The sequence below is a fragment of the Neovison vison genome, chromosome 5 (genome assembly GCF_020171115.1).
Source record: "Neovison vison isolate M4711 chromosome 5, ASM_NN_V1, whole genome shotgun sequence".
Taxonomy (NCBI): domain Eukaryota; kingdom Metazoa; phylum Chordata; class Mammalia; order Carnivora; family Mustelidae; genus Neogale; species Neogale vison.
The window spans coordinates 63,500,575-63,509,106 of NC_058095.1; the positions used below are offsets into that span (position 1 = coordinate 63,500,575).

The following is an 8,532-nucleotide window of genomic DNA, read 5'->3' on the forward strand; positions in this document are numbered from 1 at the left end:
TTGGGTTCTTGGGACCCCAGTCAGCAGGGAGTCTGCTTCTCTCTCTCTCCCTCTGCCCCTCCCCTGCTGGCATACATGTGCATGCGCTCTCTCTAAAATAATTCTTTTTTTAAAAATGTGTGCTGGGGAAAAATAAGAATGGTCATTCTACCTAGGAGTTGGGTTTGGGAATTGACTGGAAAGAACTGTGATGGAACTTTCTAGAGTAATGTCAATGCTCTATAGCTTGATAGGGCTTGGGTTGCTCAAGAACATACATTTGGTAAAACTCAACTAATATACACTTCAGATTTGTGAATTTTATGTTATAAACTTAACCTAAAAGGGGAAAAAAGTTTAAAATGTTAAACTCTAGGTAACCTATTGCTAACCTTACAAATAAAACTGCCAGTTATTTTACCAGCAAGAGATGGGTTTATTTAGGAATAGATAAGAATTGCAACCCAGGACCCTTTTTTATAGAGGAAATGGGGGAGCTGGGAAGGTCTGTTATAAATTAGAAGTCCATGGAATTCAAAGTATAGGGACTTCTCATTGGCTGATCTGTGGCTGTCTCTCATTGGCTGGACTGTTGCCAAGAGGTGGAGCAGGGTGAAATCTTCCTTCCTCCTGCTCTCTACACCCTGCCCCCCACCCATCCCATTTCATTCTAAATGAGGTTTCCATTTATTAATTTTCCCAGTGTATATCCTGAAATATTTAACAGCAAGTATACTGATGTCTGCAATTTACACTGAAGTCCATCAAAAACTAAGATGGACTGATGGATGGATAAATGAATAAATATGTGACAACGTAAGTAAACAGCAAAATGTTAATAGTAGAATTTAGCTGCATATATAAGAGTCTACTGCAAATATTTCAGCTTGGATGTCGTTTGGAAATTTTTCCAATGAGATGTTAGAAAAGGATAGCTATGGGTTTTTGTCTTAGCAACAGTGGAGTAGCTGGTATCAACTACACCCATATAATATATATATTATTATATATGTTATATATTTTATATAGAATATAATAAGACACCAGCCAACAATTAATTCAGGGCTATGATTTTTTTTCCTTTATTGAGGTATACTTGACAAATAAAATTATAAGATTATTTATGTATTCATTTATATTTTAGAGAGAGAGCATGCATAAGCAGGGGGAAGGAGCAGAGGGAGAAGGACAGAGAGAATCCTAAACAGGCTCCACGCTCAGCCCAGAGCCCAATGCAGTGCTCGGTTTCACGACCCTTAGATCATGACCTGAGCTGAAATCAAGAGTTGGATGCTTGAGCAACTGAGCCACCCAGGCACCCTTAAAATTGTAAGATATTTAAAGTGTACAGTGCACATCATGAAAAGATCCTCAAGTTAATGAATACATCCATCACTTCACATATTTAACTTTTTTCTTTTCTTTTTTTTTTTTTTTTTGGTGAGAACGTTTAAGATCTAGCCTCTTAGCAAATTTCCATTATACAGTACAGTGTTATCAATTATAGTCACCATGTTATATATTAGTTCCTCAGTCTTATCCATCTTAGAACTGAAAGTTTGTATCCTTTTACCCTCTTCCTAGTTCCTCCCCCATCCACCCCCCACAACCACTTTGGGCTCTGAGCCTTGGAAAAAGAAAAGCATAGGAATTGAGCCCACATCCTTCCCGGCTTTCACCCTGGTATTCTTGAACCCATGGAGAAAGTTGAAGCCCAAAAGAGATCAGCATCTCCCTGGAGAGGAAAAGCAAAGACCAAAGTTTAGGAATTGTGATTTGGATTTAAGAGGCCCAGTGTCAGACAAGGAAGGACTCGAGAGAGGCCACGTTAGAAATATGCATGGAAAATCACCCTCGAGTCCACAGCATCTTTTGCACTGCATCTTTAAGAGACTGGGCTCCCAGAGGCCTGGTAGAGAGTAATTGCTGGGAAGCCTGAGAAGTGGGGGGTGATTCTGGAGGACACACATGAGGCCACATGATGCAATTTGGGCCCAACCAAAATGAACAGACTTTGCTGAACCCCCTGGGCATTGAGACCCCAGAAAGTCCACAACTGATGAGTAAGGACCACACTATTCGAATAAGGGCCATGCCCAGGCAATAAAGACACAGCTAAAACAGACACAGCTTAATAAAAATGAAAACCGATCTTTGGCCAGACTTGAGGATCCGATGGTAACTGAATTGTCTGCCAGAATGAAAGTGATTAGAGGAAGATAACACTTAAAGCCTCTACAATTTGTCTTTATCACCCACATCACCCAGAGAAATAATTAAGCAAAGTGCACAAAAGAGAGTTTTGCACAAAAGAGAGAGCTCTCTCTCTAAAATATAAATGAATACATAAATAATCTTACAATTTTATTTGTCAAGTATACCTCAATAAAGGAAAAAAAATCATAGCCCTGAATTAATTGTTGGCTGGTGTCTTATTATATTCTATATATAAATAGAAAATAGGTGAGTGATAATAAAGAAAGAGAGTAACAATAAATCCAGAAATGATCCACATAGTGGAGTTTGCACTCAAGAGTCTCAAAATTGTTACGATTCTTGTGTTTTTTAAAAATAGAAGAGGGGCACCTGGGTGGCTCAGTGGGTTAAAGTCTCTGCCTCCGGCTCAGGTCATGATCCCAGAGTCCTGGGATCGAGTCCCGCATCGGGCTCTCTGCTCAGCAGGGAGCCTGCTTCCTCCTCTCTCTCTGCCTGCCTCTCTGCCTGCTTGTGATCTCTGTCTGTCAAATAAAGAAATAAAATCTTTTAAAAAAAATAAAATAGGGACTCCTGGATGGCTCAGTTGGTTAAGCAGCTGCCTTCAGCTCCAGTCATGACCCCAGCGTCCTGGGATCGAGTCCCACATCGGGCTCCTTGCTTGTCAGGGAGCCTGCTTCTCCCTCTGCCTCTGCCTCTGCCTGCCTCTCTGTCTGCCTGTGCTCACTCTCGCTTCTCTCTCTCTGACAAATAAATAAATAAAATCTTTTTAAAAAAATAAAAAATAAAATAAAATAAAAATAGAAGAAAACAAGGACTATTTATTTAAAATGTGGGACAGAGTATCTCAAAACAAAGTCCACCAAAAGTCAAGTGGAATCAAGTACAATATTTGAAATTTATTGGATAAGATGAGCCCCAGAGTTAGCATAGCAGAAAACAGTACATACTAAGTGTGAAAACAGGTAAGGAGGTGGGGCACAGCTAAGCATCTGACTCTTGATTTTGGCTCAGGTCATGATCTCAGGATCCCGTTGGGAGGGAGCAGGGAGTCTATGACTTCTCTCCCTCTGCCCCTCCCCTGCTCAGACACACATGTGCATACACTTGTGCTCTCTAAAATAACAAAGTAAGTCTTAAAAAAAACATATACACAAGTAAGTAGAAAATGCCCAAACTGAATAATAGAGAAGAATAAGAATGGAAAAACAAAAAAAATCAACTTTGTTCAAAGATAACCCACAAATTCAACAAACTCAGCCATTCCCCCAAATGGTTAAATATAAAGATTAATATAGTTGGTTCATCATGGTCTGCTGCAAATAAAATGTAGAAAGACATGGGCGCCTGGGTCGTTTAGTGGGTTAAGCCTCTGCCTTCGGCTCGGGTCATGGTCTTCGGGTCCTGGGATCGGGTCCCACATCAGGCTCCCTGCTCAGCAGGGTACCTGCTTCCCTCTCTGCCTCTCTGCCAACTTGTGATCTCTCTCTGTCAAATAAACAAATAAAATTTTTTAAAAAAAGTAGAAAGACACTTTATATTATCAACTAGAAACTAAGGAAGATAGAAGAGAAATGAATAATGTCTTTTTTTTAGATTTTTAAAATTTTATTTTTTTAATATTTTTATTTATCTATTTGACAGAGAGAGAGATCACAAGCAGGCAGAGAGGCAGGCAGAGAGAGAGGGGGAAACAGGCTCCCTGATGAGCAGAGAGCCCGATGCGGGACTCGATCCCAGGACTCTGGGATCATGACCTGAGCCGAAGGCAGCGGCTCAACCCACCGAGCCACCCAGGCACCCCTAAAATTTTATTTTTTGACAATGAGCTGATGAGAAGCACAAGTAGGCAGAGAGAGAGGGAGAAGCAAAGAGCCTCACCTGGGGCTCAATCCCAAGACCCTGGGATCATGAACTGAGCCAAAGGCAGAGACTCAAATGATTGAGCCACCCAAAACCCTTGTTATTGCTGTTTTTAAATAAAGCACCTGGAATTCAAGGAAATCTCTGTCAAAACAGTAGTTAAGTACAAGCCAGAGGGCAGACACTTCAGTAAGCACACACAACAAGGAATACAGCCTTTGCCAAAAATAATTTGGGAAAGTCACTAAACAAATCAACTACTACAACCTTCAACAATTTAAAAAAGAAAAAAAACAGCAAACCCTGTCAAGGGGGAGAATCTGGTTTCCACTTGATTTGAAAAAAACTCTGACTTTTTGGTTAATTGTACCAAATCGATTAAAAAAACAAAACATGGTTTATCTATACAGTGGAATATTATTTGGCAACAAAAGGGAATGAAGAATTGATACAGACTGTGACATGTATGGACCTTGAAAATATTACGTAAAAACTGCAGGGATGTAGGCTTACATCCCCAGCACAAAGTACTATATAGGTGTGGGAAAAGAATTAAGGAAGCTCTCAAAAGACTGATACGGAGTGATTTCCAGGATAAACTAGTGAGTTAAAAAACAAAACAAAACTAGTGAGTTAAAAAAAAGCAACACAAACTGCAAAATAATTATATCGTGCCATCCTTTATGTAAGGAGATATAAGAAAATAGGCATCCTGAGTGCCTGGGTGGTTCAGTAAGTTAAAGCCTCTGCCTTCAGCTCAGGTCATGATCCCAGGGTCCTGGGATTGAGTCCCGTATCCGGCTCTCTGCTCAGTGGGGAGCCTGCTTCTCCCTCTGCACTTGACACTCCCCCTGCTTGTGCTTGCTCTCTCTCTGACAAATAAGCAAATAAAATCTTTTTTTTTTAAATTATTTATTTTTTTTTTTTTTAATTTGACAGAGAGAGAGAGCATGAGCCAGGGGGAGGGCAGAGAGAGAGGAAGAAGCAGACTCCTTGGTGAGCAGGGAGCCTGACTCAGGGCTCGATCCAGGAACCCTGTGATCATGACCTGAGCCAAAGGCAAATGCTTAACCACCTGAGCCATGAAGCGCCCCAATATAGCCTTTTATGTAGCTCTGACACTTAGAAGTATGGCAATATTTTAATATGCAAAAAAATTTTTTAAATAATGAAAAACAATGGAGGTGTGTATGCATGTGTGAACCAGAAATGGAGTACAAAAGTCACAGCCTAACTGTATTATAAATAAATAACATAAACAAGAGAGAAGGGCTCGAAGGAAACGTCTAACCTAAATTATTTTTGCAAAACAATATTCTGACTATAAAGCCAAGGCCAAAAGAAATGAATACATATCTTGTAATCATCTTAATAAATCTTTTCTTACAGATATATAGATTAGTCATTCTGAAACACACATGTATATACACACATGCAAACAGGTACATACATATTTATAGCAAGTGCATATATTAAAACTATTGAGAACTGGGTGTTTTGGTGTCGGAGAGAAGTCACAGATAAGAAAAAGGGAAATGACACCGCATTGCAATACACACACCTAACACACAGATTTTGGTTTCAAACACCACTCCAACAACAGGAACTAGGGCTCCTTGGAGAAATGTTTGATTCCAGGACCCATATGGGAACAACACAAGGCATCTTGCGCCGGAAACTAAGGAAGTGCTCGAAAGAGGATGGTTGCATGTTGAAAAATTCAACGTGCCAACCTGAAAGAGCTCATAATGGCCAAAGCTGGAACAATTTTGGAAACAATATAAGGAAAGATATTCTATGGATTAAATGCACGGAATTAAAAAATACCCAGGAGATGGGCGCCTGGGTGGCTCAGTCGGTTAATCTCTTGATTTCAGCTCAGGTCATGATCTCAGGGGTGGTGGGATTCTGTCAGGCAACAGGCTCCGAGCTCAGCATGGCACCTGCTTGAGACTCTCTCTCTTCCTCTCTCTCTACCCCTCCCCATGCTTGCACTCTCTCTCTAAAATAAATAATCTTTTTTAAAAAGAAAGAAATTATATTCGATGGATTAAATCCATACAATTTAAAAATACCTGAGTCTGCATTGATGCAAATAACTGAATATGTAATATACAAATAAATGGGAAGGAAGAGGCAGCTCGTTCTTACTGAAGGACTCTGATGACAAATGTAGAAGGAAAAAGGAAATAGAAAAATCACCAGGAGGCAAACACCAGGGTAATCATTGTTGCAGGCAAAATGGATGCTAAGGGGTGCCTGGGTGGCTCAGTGGGGTAAGCCTCTGCCTTTGGCCCAGGTCATGATCTCAGGGTCCTAGGATTGAGCCCCCCATGGGGCTCTCTGCTCAGCAGGGAGCCTGCTTCCCTTCCTCTCTCTCTGCCTCCCTCTCTGCTTACTTGTGATCTCTGTCTGTCAAATAAATAAAATCTTTTTTTAAAAAAAGAATGCTAAGATTAGTAGGGGCAAGTCTGAGGAGGAAACAGGGTATTTGCATAGCTTCAAAGCATTTACCCCCAAGTATTTGTTAAAAATAAAATAAAAACGTTTACAAAGAAGGAAACAGCATTACAGTGGAGAAAGAGCAGAAACCGTGTTAACTAAGTGGTCTAAGTGAGCATCACTGGCCGTAAGACGCGCTGACAGCAGGAACCCCGCAGCGTGCGGGACTGGAAAGGTCACAGCATCATTTCGTTGGGATGGGGGGCGACTCTGTGAAGGAGAAAGGGAGAGAGAGGGAACCACCAGCACGTGAAAAGTGAGTTTTACAAAAGGGAACTATAGGGTTTAGGGACGCACGCTTGAGTGATAAAACTATGCAGGAAAGCAGTTGGGGGCGCCTGGGCGGCTCGGTCCGCTGAGCGCTGAGCGCGCCACTCTTGATCTCAGCTCAGGGGATGATCTCATAGCCCCGAGTTCAAGTCCTGTTTCTCGACCCGGGGGCGGGGACCAGGGTGTTCCCTCGGTGATGACTCATCAAGCAATACCTTTGTTTCGTGCGGTTTTCTGAACCCGTGCTGTTCCTCACAGTCCCCAAGCTCTAGCAGGACACTTGTGACTACCTGGGTAGAAGCAAATGCGGAAATACATAAAAATGCAATCCAAGAAGTCACTGATTTCCAGTTGTATTACACTCTTCTATAACATCCACATTTTCAAAAATGAGTTTTTAGTTTTATACCTGGGGTGGGAGCAGGGCAGGGGGAGGGGCTTATGATCATTCCATTTTTATGCTAAGTTCCAAAGTCACTTGGGGTGGGTTTTTGTCTCCCCCTTTAACCCTCGGTGGGGTCGAGCGTCCTCCCAACCCTCACTTCCTGGCGCTGACCGCTTCCTCCCGGCCGCCGGGGGGGCCCCCCTCCAGGGGGCCGGGTCCCCGCCGGGTCCCCAGTGCTGGTGGCCCCCGGAGACAGCAGCCCCGGAGGCTCCGGGGGCCCCGGGAGCCGTCGCGCCGGGCCTGGAGCCCGACTGTCCCCCGCGGGGGCCGAGCGGCTGGACGGGCAGGTGGCGGCAGGGGGCCCCCAGCCTTCACCGGGTGCAGCCCTGCGCTCGCGCCTCGGCTGCGTCAGCCCTGCGGCTCCCTCGCAAAGCGCAGGAGCGACGTAGGGACGCGACGGAGGGGGGAGGGGAGGTGTAGGCTGGAAGAGTCTTAAAAGATCAAAAGTCACTCTTGTCCAGTGACCTCGTGGCGCAATGGTAGCGCGTCTGACTCCAGATCAGAAGGTTGCGTGTTCAAGTCACGTCGGGGTCACGACCACCCGTTTTCTCTCCCACGCAAGGAAATGGAAGGGTGAGGTGTTTTGTAATTTCGTCCCTGCAAAGACGCCAAGGGAGTTTCTGCTGCTAACTCCCTTACAGCAAAGAAACCAGAGATCTGAGCTTCAGGGGCCCGGCGGTGACCTTTTCCCAGTCCGCGGCACTGATGTGAGCAGCACCTGGGTGGACTGGACTCCCCCGACAAGAGACCCTGCCCACCTCCCCCCTACCTCTCGCCCTCCGCAACCACCCCCCGCCCCTCCCCCGTCACAAAACTCAGCACCAGAAGAGCAATTTTTTTTTTGAGCAATTTTTTTTAAAAAGACCAACCACACAATAGAAACAGGTACAGAAAATATAACGTAAATTGTTTTGAAACCTATAGTTTTAAAAGAATGTTTTTCACTCGCCCATTTTAGAAAAGTTTTCTGGTGTATTTTTTGAGTCTTGCTTTTCCGTTCTTTTTTTTACCCTTCCATATGGTGGTAATTACCACCAAGTGAATGGATAATTGGGCTTCTCTGTATTCTGCATCTATAATCTCTCCAATTGTTTCTTGTGTTTTCCTATTTTCCCTGCATTTAGGGATATCTTTGCCCATCAACTGGGATTCCGTTTTCTACAACTTCAGTCCTGCTCTTTAAATAGAGGGCATTGTAGGGTGCCTGGGTGGCTCAGTGGATTAAACATCTGCCTTTGGCTAAGGTTATGATACCAGAG

The 8,532-nt window shown here is 43.4% G+C and overlaps 1 long non-coding RNA gene and 1 other non-coding gene across 2 annotated transcripts; one reads left to right on the forward strand and one right to left on the reverse strand.

Annotated features, from left to right (window-relative positions):
• Positions 1 to 3,653: 3,653 nt before the first annotated feature.
• Positions 3,654 to 7,073, reverse strand: LOC122906790. Its single transcript, XR_006384609.1, has 3 exons — positions 7,044 to 7,073; positions 6,629 to 6,768; positions 3,654 to 3,681 (listed from the first exon to the last, which is right to left on the reverse strand). It is a non-coding gene; the product is annotated as an uncharacterized LOC122906790 (long non-coding RNA).
• Positions 7,074 to 7,735: 662 nt separating this feature from the next.
• On the forward strand, positions 7,736 to 7,807 carry TRNAW-CCA. Its single transcript has one exon. It is a non-coding gene; the product is annotated as a tRNA-Trp (tRNA).
• Positions 7,808 to 8,532: the final 725 nt, after the last annotated feature.